At 35.9% G+C, this 9565-nt stretch overlaps 1 protein-coding gene, 1 non-coding gene and 1 pseudogene across 7 annotated transcripts in view; 2 read left to right on the top strand and 1 right to left on the bottom strand.

Annotated features, from left to right (window-relative positions):
- Positions 1 to 9565, bottom strand: part of Rab6a (RAB6A, member RAS oncogene family) — a 62740-nt gene that overhangs the window by 26019 nt on the left and 27156 nt on the right. For 2 of the 6 annotated variants that reach the window (XM_048788083.1, XM_048788082.1), the window contains one exon: positions 6945 to 7030. The exons of 2 other annotated variants lie outside the window; for them this stretch is intronic. The gene's annotated coding sequence lies outside the window, so the exon portion shown is untranslated. Of the gene's footprint in view, positions 1 to 2593; positions 2601 to 6944; positions 7031 to 9565 lie in introns of those variants that run through there. 2 more of the 6 variants (XM_048788084.1, XM_048788081.1) reach the window with 2 other exon arrangements.
- Positions 3783 to 6250, top strand: LOC107156453 (annotated as a pseudogene).
- On the top strand, positions 4687 to 4793 carry LOC125612200. Its single transcript, XR_007342537.1, has one exon. It is a non-coding gene; the product is annotated as a U6 spliceosomal RNA (small nuclear RNA).

Below are 9565 nucleotides of genomic sequence, written 5' to 3'. Positions count from 1 at the left end.
AGGGAGGGAGGAAGGGCGGGCAAGGGATGTGGTTCAGTGGTGAAGCATCCCTGGGTTCAATCCCTGGTACAAAAACAAAACAAAAAAAACATGTCTGTACTAAACATGTACAGACTTGATTTTTTTTGGGGGGGGGGTCACCATTCCCCCCAAAATACAGTATAGCTATTTACACAGCATTTACATTATATTAGGTATTACAAGTAATGATAAATATCATAAGTAACGACTTAAAGTACACGGCAAGAAAAAAAGCATACAGGAAGATATACACAAGGTTTTACTAAGCCATTTTATATAAAGGATTTGAGTATCCATGCATTTAGTTATCCAAGGGGTCCTGGAACCAAACAAGAAGAGACTAAGGGATGACTTTTTGTAAATAATCTATAAAATTTTACAATAATATTCACAATGCCTCTTCAGTGAAATAAAACCGACATGCTAGCCTAATTTCAGCATTTATAATACTGTTTCTGGAACTGAACCATGTTTTTTTTAACATACTAATTATACCCTCTTGCACTTCTACATAAGAACTTGCATTCCAATGATCTCAATAGGATTCCTATTTCATCTTAGTATACAACAAACACTAGCAAACAATTCAGGTGTGAAACCTAATCCAAATGACAGGGCTGTATCTTTGAAATACGTGTAGCCCAGAGCAAATATAATGCAAAACTGAACCTACTCACATCTTTCTTCATTTGAACAAGCACATACTTTAAAAGCCAGGGACTGAATGAATATAAAAGTAATTAAAACTTAGTCCTGTCAAGGTTAAATGTGCAAGACAGAAATAATTATTGTGCTGTTATAAAAAGTACAGAAGTTATGTTATGGGAAGGGAACAGTTTCTATAATAAGACTGGATGGTAAGAAAAAACTTCCCAGAGAATAATGACTTTACAGATGAGATCTGAAGGAGACATTAGTCAGAAAAATTAACAAACTTCATGGCTTTTCCTGTATCAGAAAACTTATTTTTAGAACGTAACAAATTTAAATCTATAACTCTACCTGAGATTAACAGAATTCTTCAAATTCAAGTAAGAAAAGCTAATTTGTAATGAACCATATGCAGGATATTACTTTAAGATACAGTTAAGATAGTTTAAGATACTCTTTCCAGTTTTTTACTTCAAATATTAAACCTATTCCAATCTCTTACCGAGTAAACAGGCAATATTTGAGGAGACAGCTTCTGGATTTGAATTCTAGTTCTACTTTTCCCATACCACAAAATTTGCCCCCCCCTTTTTTTTTTTTTAAGAGAGAGAGAATTTTAATATTTATTTTTTAGTCCTCGGCGGACACAACATCTTTGTTTGTATGTGGTGCTGAGGATCGAACCCGGGCCGCACGCATGCCAGGCGAGCGCACTACCGCTTGAGCCACAGCCCTTTTAAGGCAAAAAATTCAGTCATTTTTAGTATATTCAGACAGTTGTGCAACCACCGTTACTAACAAGTCCAGAACATTTTCATCACTCAAAAAAAAAAAAACTCCTACAACCATTTAATTTCCCATTTTCCCATTTCTCCCATTCCCCAGACCTTGGTAACCACTAATCTACTTTCCTTTCTATGGATTTGTCTATTCTACCTATCAACTTTACTAGCTATGTAACTTGTACAGTTTAATCTTCCCAATTTTATAAAATAAGGATAACATTTCCTATCTTGATTGCTTAATACCAGCAAAGTGCTTAATATGATTGGCCATGCTCAGTGAATGCAGTAAGCCATTAATATTTTAGAAGATAGTCCCCTTTCTCAATCTAAGATTTCACTGGAAAACTGAAGATAATTCAAGACAAAGGTATCTCTTAACTGAAAACAAATGCTAGCAGGTGGGGGTATAAATCAGTAGTGAAGTGGCTTAGCATGCTTAAAGGCTCTGGGTTCAAAACCTACCACTGCCAAAATAAAAAACAAAACAAGTATAGTCCATAAAGCAGGTTTAACAAACTTCAAGGTTTTGAAATCATGAAGAATATGTTCTCTCCCTTCAGTGAAACTAAACAAGAAATGTATAACTAAAGATAATCTAGAAAGTCCTGAAATGCTTGGAAACAATAACACCCTCACTCGCTCCTTTGTTCCTTTCTTTTTTTTAGTTGTAGATAAAACAATACCTTTATTTTATTTTTTATTTTTATGTGGTGCTGAGGATAGAACCCAGCGCCTCACACGTGCGAGGCAAGCGCTCTGCTGCTGAGCCATAATCCCAGCCCTGTTCCTCCTTTCTTTCCTTCCCTTTTCTTTTTTTAAACACTGGAGATTGAACCTAAGACCTTGCACAAAGAACTACATCCCTGGCCCTTTTTAATTTTGTATTAGTTTTGAGACAAGATCTGGCTAGGCTGCCCAGAATGCACTTGAACTTGTTATCCTCCTGCCTCAGACTCCAAAGTAGCCGGATTACAGCATTATAGCACCTATGTCTGCCATTTATTTTATTTTCCTTTAAAAAAATTTTATTGGTACATTATATATAATAATAATGGGATACACTGTGATAGACATTGTGGCAGCTATTTCTTTCCTTTTTTTTTTTTTTTTTTTTTTTGTGGTGCTGGGAATGGAACCCTCTGCTCTGGCACTGTACCCCACAACCCAAGAAGTATTATTTGTAACCCCTGGATTTACAAAGTCACAGATTACTAAAAATAATCTGAACTGCATGATAATGAAATTTTAACATAAAGTATGCACTATTCAAAATAGCTACAAAGTGGAAACAAACTAAATGTCCATCAATTGATGAACGTATAAACAAAAAGTGATTATCCATGCAATGGAATATTTTTCAGTCATGAAAAGGAATGAGGTACTGATACCTGCTACCAAAAGAAAGTACCTTGAAAACACCACATTAAAAGACAAGTCAAAGAAGATCATATGGGGGCTGGAGTATGGCTCAGTGGTACAGCGCTTGCCTAGCATGTGCGAGGCACTGGGTTCGATCCTCAGCACCACATAAAAATAAAGGTATTGTGTCCAACTACAACTAAAAAAAATATTTTTAAAAAAAGATCATATGTTGGGCTGGAGATGTGGCTCAAGCGGTAGCATGCTCGCCTGGCATACATGCGGCCTGGGTTCGATCCTCAGCACCACATATAAACAAAGATGTTGTGTCCGCCGAAAACTAAAAAACAATAAACATTAAAAAAACAAAATTTCTCTCTCTCTAAAAAAAAAAAGATCATATGTTAATTCCATTTATTACACGTTTAAAACCGGCAAATATAGAAAGAAAAAAATAGATTAGTGATTGCTTACATCTGGGGAGGGGGAAATAGTGAGTGATAGCTAAAGGATTCAGGGATTCTTTTTGAGGTTGCACCACTTTGTAAATATAATATATACTATAATATATAATAATATACAGTAAATGGCACATATATTATATATATATCATATACCATTGAACCATACACTTTTTTTTTTTAATATTTATTTCTTTTAGTTATTGGCGGACACAACATCTTTGTTTGTATGTGGTGCTGAGGATCGAACCCGGGCCGCACGCATGCCAGGCGAGCGCGCTACCGCTTGAGCCACATCCCCAGCCCCTGAACCATACACTTCAAGTGGTTGAATTATATAATTTTATCTCAATAAAGCTGTTAAAGAACTTATGGGAGCTGGGCGTGGTGGTGTACACCCATAATCCCAGCAACTCAGAAGACTGAGGCAGGAAGTTTCGAAGTTCAAAGACAACCTCAGCAACTTAGCGAAGCCCTGCCTAAAAAATAAAAAGGGCTGGGGATGTGGCTTAGTGGTTAAGTGCCCCTGGGTTCAATCCCTGGTAGAGAGAGAGAGAGAGAGACAGAGACAGAGACAGAGAGACAGAGAAAACTTATGGGGCCAGGTGCGGTATTATACAAGTATAATTCCAGCTACTGGAGGCTGAGGCAGGAAGACTGCAATTTAGAGGCCAGTCTGGACAACTTAGCAATAACCTTTCTTGAAATTTAAAAGAAAAGGGCTGGGGATGTATCTTAGAATGCACAAGGCCCTGGGTTCAATTACCAGTATTGCCCCCAAACCAAAACATTCGCACATGTGTGCTTGCGCGCGCACACACACACAAAATTTATATGGATGACGAATAGTGGTGATGGTTGTATAAATAATGTCAATCTACTTTTTTTTGGTACCAAGGATTGAGCCCAACAGAGCTTAACCACTGAGCCATATCACTAGTCCTTTTTAGTTTTTTGAGACAAGGTCACTAGGTTGCTTACCGTTTCATTAAATTGCTGAAGATAGCTTTGAACCTGTCTGTGATCCTCCTGAGGATCTCCTGAGCTGCTGGGATTACAGGTGTGTGTCACCATATCCAGCTGTGAATGTACTTAATATCCTTGAACTATAAGCCTAAAAATGCCTAAAATGGTAACTTTTGTTACAAGTTATGTAGCACAATTTTTTTATTTTCTTTTTTGCAGAGCTGGGGATCAAACTCAGGGCCTCAGGCACACTAGGTAAGTGCTCTACCATTGACCTATGTCCCTACCCCTTTATATCTTATTTTAAGATAGGGTGTCAATAACTCGTCCAGGTTGGTCAAGTTGTGATCCTCCTACATCAGCCTCCCTAGTCGCTGGAATTATAGGCATGCACAACCATGCCTGGCTTTTACAACAATTTTTTTTAAAAAACCTCTTAATAGGTGCTCGCTTCGGTAGCACATATACTAAAATGGGAACGATACAGAGAAGATTAGCATGGCCCCTGCGCAAGGATGACACGCAAATTCGTGAAGCGTTCCATATTTTTTATTTTAAGGTTGGACGCCATGTGGATGCTATGAATGAATACAATAAAGCTCTGGAAATAGATAAGCAAAATGTGGAAGCTTTGGTAGCTCGTGGAGCATTATATGCAACAAAAGGAAGTCTGAACAAAACAATAGAAGATTTTGAGCTTGCATTGGAAAACTGTCCAACTCACAGAAATGCAAAAAAATACCTCTGCCAAACACTTGTAGAAAGAGGAGGGCAGCTAGAAGAAGAAAAGTTTTTAAATGCTGAAAGTTACTGTAAGAAAGCTTTGGCTTTGGATGAGACTTTTAAAGATGCAGAGGATGCTTTGTAGAAACTTCATAAATATATGCAGAGAAAAACAAGCTGAAAAGGAAGAAAAGCAGAAAACAAAGAAAATAGAAACAAGTGCAGAAAAGTTGTGTAAGCTCTTAAAAGAGGAGAAAAGGCTAAAGAAGAAGAAAATCATCCTCCTCTTCAAGTGTTTCTTCTGCTGATGAATCAGTTTCTTCCTCATCTTCTTCCTCTTCTGATCACAGAAGGCATAAGAAAGGAAGGAGGAACCAGTCAGTCTTCTTGCAGTTCCAAAAGGCATTCATCTAGGGCAACTTCAAGTCAGATAGATCAGAATAGGAAAGAGGAGTGCTATCCAGTTCCAAGTAATACTTCTGCATCTTTTCTTAACCAAAAACAAGAAGTGGAAAAACTACTGGAAAAGCAAGACAGGTTTCAATATCAAAAGACACAGGTAAAAGAGAAAGATAAGTGCCCTCTTTCTTCCTCTTCAGCTGAAATACCAGATGATTTTGGGAGGTAGGTCTGAAGATCCAAGAGATTTTTACAATAGCTATAAAACCCAGGCAAGTAGTAGCAAAACTGAAAAGCCATATAAATCAGAAAGACATTTTTCCAGTAGAAGAAATTCCTCAGATTCCTTCTATAGGAATTCAGAGGACAAGATAAAAATGTATGGTCACAGGAGATTTGAAAAAGACAGAGGGAAGAAAAGAGCACTATAGAAGGTGGGAGCCAGGTTCTGTGAGGTATTCCACTTCACCAGCAAGTTCAGACTACTCTTGGAAGTCAGTTGAAAAACACAAAAAATACAATTATTCTGGATCACGTGATTTCAGTAGACACGAGCAAAGATACCGGGTAAATACAAATCAAGAATATGAAAGAGAGGACAATTCTGGGGAAGATAACAAAACAGAGATTCCAGAAGAAGATGGACTAAAAAGTAAAGAGCAACCAGAAAGCAGAGTTTAAAAAAATTTACCTCAAAATTTACTCAATATATTTAATCAGATAGCTGAGTTTGAGAAAGAAAAAGGAAATAAGCAAAAAAAATAATATTTCATGGAAATCTGCATGGTTACACTAAAATGCTGTTGAAAGTTTTGGGGTGTTTTAGTCATTAACAATCTGATGCAGAAATGTCTGCTCTTAAGATTATTTGTAAAGATTACTGAATCCCTTTTTTTTTTTCCTCAAATTTTATTTGTTTCAGTTGTAGGTCCCTTTGTCACAACCTGAGTTTTAGGCTTTTTGTGGGTATGTTTATGTATAGTGTACTTCTTACTCTATTTAAACTTCTTCACCTGAAGATAATTCTCTGACAGCATTGTTTCTTTGTTATATTATGGTGTTTGAGAATTCTGTGGCTCACCTACCTTGCCGTATGCAAGAAAATTAAATTCATGCATTGAACGCTTAGATCACTTTCATCAAAAATTGTATCTTCTGTTCAATTAAAAGCCCTCAGCTTTTGAAAAACAAAAAAAACACCTCTTAATAGCAAAAAATAAAAAGTAAAACCAAAAAACTACAGAGGATTTGTAAAGAATACCCAGGATTCAAAGAATGTAAGACTGGTGTTTGTACAAATGAAGAAGCTTCAATTATCCTGCAACCCATAAATGACAAATTATGACCCACTTCACAATTCTTGGTCAGTTACACAGGCCAAATAGTACTGAATCTGACCAATTAGATATTTATAATTTTCTACTTATTTCTTAAATCACAGACACTGCTATAAAATATTAATGCACTATCATAATCACAGCTTAAATAATATGCTATGATTTTAAGAACACAGCTAAGCAAAAAACATTATTTATAGTCACTGTTCCATCATGATAACAAAGACAGCTGAGAAAAGTACCTGGGGATCACAGTAGAAAAACTCAGCTGCAAGCCAACTTCACTGAACTATCATATCCAAGGATGTCTCCCCTAGGTGATGCAATTCTATAGCAAAACAGAAAATCAATTAAACCAAGCTAGACTACTTTAATGTTGCTAACCCAGTCCATAACACTGAAGTTTAGTAACATAGCAGCCTTTTTCTAGACCTACACTGAATATTTTGTTTCTCCTAAAGTTATGAAACAAAAACCACACTTACACAATCATATATTTAAATGAAGAGAATGAGTTTGGTTACACATATTTGTTGAATTAAATAACATCGTATCTATACTCCAAAGTTCCTTTTAGTAAAGGTGTTTTATTTCTTTACAATATTTATTAGATTCTCTGAGTTTCAGGATGTTAATAAAAGTGGTAATACTCAAAGAGCTAAAAACCTACCTACACATAAAGCATGCATATGGGGGACTGGGGATATAGCTCAGAGGTAGAGAACACTTTGTGTTTCAATTCCCAACACCACAGGAAAAAAGAAAAAACAAAAAAAGTGGCACAAAGATGTTACTGCTTTAGTCATAACTGCCAAAAGTTATAAGCAATTAAAATGTCCTTCCATAGGTAAGTGGATAAACAAACTGAAGTATACCCAGTCAATGGAATTTATTCAGTACTAAAAAGGAATAAACTATAAAACCATGAGACATGTAGGGTCTATAAATGTATGATTCTAAATGTAAGAAGCCAATCTAAAAAGACTGTATGATTCCAACTACTATAGGACATTCTAGAGAAGGCAAAACTAAGGAAACAGTAAAAATATTAGCTGGCCAGGGGCTAGAAGTAGGGATAAACAGGGAGAGGACAGAAGATGTTTAAAACTTTTTCTTTTTTTATTATTTCTTACATATATGACAATAGCGGAGTGCATTACATTCATAATTATCCATTCACAGCAAAATTTTTGTAACTCTCTATATAAAGTATGTTCGTACCAAATTATGCCATTATACATGAGCTCTTTTTTTTTTTTTTGCAAAACTTTGTGTTTTTTAAAAGTGTGAAAACTCTCTGTATAAGACAACAATGATGGATACATATCATTATACATTTGTCCAAATTCACAGAATGTACACCACCTCAAGTGAAACCTAATATAAATGATGGACTCTAGGTAATAATTATGCAGATTCATCATTTTAAATAAATCTACCACTCTAATGGTGGATACTGAAAAAGGGTAAGACTAAGTATTTGCGTAGGCAAGGAGTGTATATGAAATCATGGTGCTTTTCTCTCAATTTTGCTGTCAACCTAAAATTGATCTAAAAAAAAACCCTAAATTTAAAAAAAATTTTTTTTTTACTCACATTAAAGTTGAAAACAAGAAAGATGCAAATATATAAACATCCACTAGATATTCTTACCAAAGATAAAAAGTAAATAAATATTATAATGCTTAGATGACTAGTATTTATTTCTTACTTCATTCCAAAACTATTAATTGCTAGTAAATAAGGAAGTTGAGAGATGAGAATGCAAAAACAAATAAGGTCTGTATCTAAAATGAGTTTACAATCCACTGAAGGAAATAAACATGCATACATACAAAAGAGAACAAGAAAAGGAAGCACTGTGCTGTGCCTAACCTATGGACTGATGGGTTAACCTTTTCTCGATTTATAAAACATTCCAGGGCTCCCCAGTATCCATAAGATAAAGTCAAGTCTTTAGCAGGTATTTAAAGACTTTTACAATCAAACTTGAGCCTAGCCTCTAGTCTCATCTCCCACCCTTGACAAACATTAACACCATTTGCCAATCATGGAAGGCTATTACTTATTCTCCAAGTGTACTATGTACTTTGGAGCCTGAGCCTTTTCTCATATAATGTAGTTTTGTGGAACTTCTCTTTCTTGGTTACATTATGAGCTTATAAATTTGTTATCACATATGGTTATGCCTGAAGAAAAGAAAAAATTAAATTGTCTTTCAAAATTATATTCAGCCTCAAGTCTTGAAAAATATTTCAGATAGCACAAGTTATACATTAACAATGTGGGAAGGGGGCGGGTTGTGACTCAGTGGTAGAACACTTACCTAGCATGTATGAGGCCCTGGGTTCGGTCCTCAGCACCATGTAAAAATAAATTTTAAAAGGTATCGTGTCCAACTACAACTAAAAAAATATTTAAAAAAAAAAGAAGAAGAAGAAGAAGAAGAATGTAGCCGGTACTGTGGTCCATGTCTGTAATCCCAACAGCTCAGGAGGCTGAGGCAAGAGGATTGCGAATTCAATGCCAGCCTCAGCAATGGTGAGGTGGCTAAGCAACTCAGTGAGACCTGTTTCTCTAAATAAAATACAAAACAGGGATAGGGATGTGGCTCGGTGGTTGAGTGCCCCTTAGTTCAAATTCCAGTAAACCCCCCCTCCCCCCAAAAAACAATGTATCATAAGGATAAAAGATGAGTCAAGGGCTGGGGATGTGGCTCAGTGGTTAAGCACTCTTGTGTTCCATCTCTAGCACCAAAAAAAAAAAAAAGAGCTGGGGGTGTAGTTTAGTGGAAGACCTGTGGGTTCAATTTCCAGTATTACAAACACACACACACACACACAAAAAAAAAAAAAAAAAAAAA

The sequence above is a fragment of the Marmota marmota genome, unplaced genomic scaffold (genome assembly GCF_001458135.2).
Source record: "Marmota marmota marmota unplaced genomic scaffold, marMar, whole genome shotgun sequence".
In the NCBI taxonomy this organism is placed as follows: Eukaryota; Metazoa; Chordata; class Mammalia; order Rodentia; family Sciuridae; genus Marmota; species Marmota marmota.
The sequence above is the reverse complement of the archived record's forward strand: the minus strand, read 5'-3'. Positions and strand labels throughout refer to the sequence as shown.